Below are 1,119 nucleotides of genomic sequence, written 5' to 3' on the forward strand. Positions count from 1 at the left end.
TTTCTGAGTCTTCGTCCAGTCTATCCTGAACTTCGTAGACTTCTCTCCAAAATACTTCGACCTCTTCTGGTTTGGGTGGGTGTTCGACAGTAACTGGAGGGTATTGGAAGAGTCGGGATGGGTCAGAGAGAAACTGTTGATTTTCTCTGACCCATCTCTCCCTTCGCTCTAGACTTCTCTTAGCGTCAGATAGTATCCGTATTCTCTCAACAATATGCTGCCTGATGGTCAGCAGCTTTGACTTGTTAAGTGTGTGATAACGGGTCCGGAGTTCGCGCGCAAACTTTCGAACCTTGGCGGTAAAATTTCTGCCAGATGTGATGTAGTCAATAGCACATTGAATGCGGGACGCGTACTGTCTTGCCCAGCCTATCTTTATGGCAAGTGGATGCATTCGTCTTTTGGTCTTATGATCAGCCGTTGGTTTTGTTTTAAGGTTCGCATCGGCCAAAGCTCTCGCTGCATTATACACGCCATAATTGATAGCCCAGAGGTCGGATTCACTGGAAAAATGTCCACTAAGCTCGTCATCCATTTCAGCCAGATCTTTAGGCTTGAGAGAAACCTTGGTGTTGATGTTTCTCCGGGTCGTAAAGGATCGCTCTTCATCTATTGGATGCCTGCCCGTGGTTGGTCTTAGTGTCGCCTCTCTTTCTTTGTTGCCGGCTTGTTCTAGCTGTGGTAGAGTAGGCGTTCCGCTTACATAGCCCCTTTTACGGAGTAATTCAGCATGGTTGCGCAGACGTTGCTGCGAAAAGTGCGATACCTCCGGGTGTTTCTCGCACCACAGAGCATGCAGCCGTGCCATGTAACCCCGTTCACGGGCCACACTCGCATTGTAGCAGTCCAGCAAGTCGTGATTCAGTCGCTCCGTCCACCCAAAGGTCACGAGATCCCGCTGATCCATCGCACTGAATCCATTTTCATTGGCTCCCCCAGCTCTAGATTGGTCAGCATTGTTGGCCGTCCCATTGTCGGGAGCCCTGCGCGTTTTATTGTTTTGAACCGCACTTACTGCAAATATGTTTGGTGTTGTCATTGTTGTTCCCACGAGAAGCTAGGGAAAGGGGTTCATCCATCCTTGTAGAGCCCCGCATGCAAGGATAAGGCTGCTTACTC

This window comes from Belonocnema kinseyi, chromosome 7 (assembly GCF_010883055.1).
Source record: "Belonocnema kinseyi isolate 2016_QV_RU_SX_M_011 chromosome 7, B_treatae_v1, whole genome shotgun sequence".
In the NCBI taxonomy this organism is placed as follows: Eukaryota; Metazoa; Arthropoda; class Insecta; order Hymenoptera; family Cynipidae; genus Belonocnema; species Belonocnema kinseyi.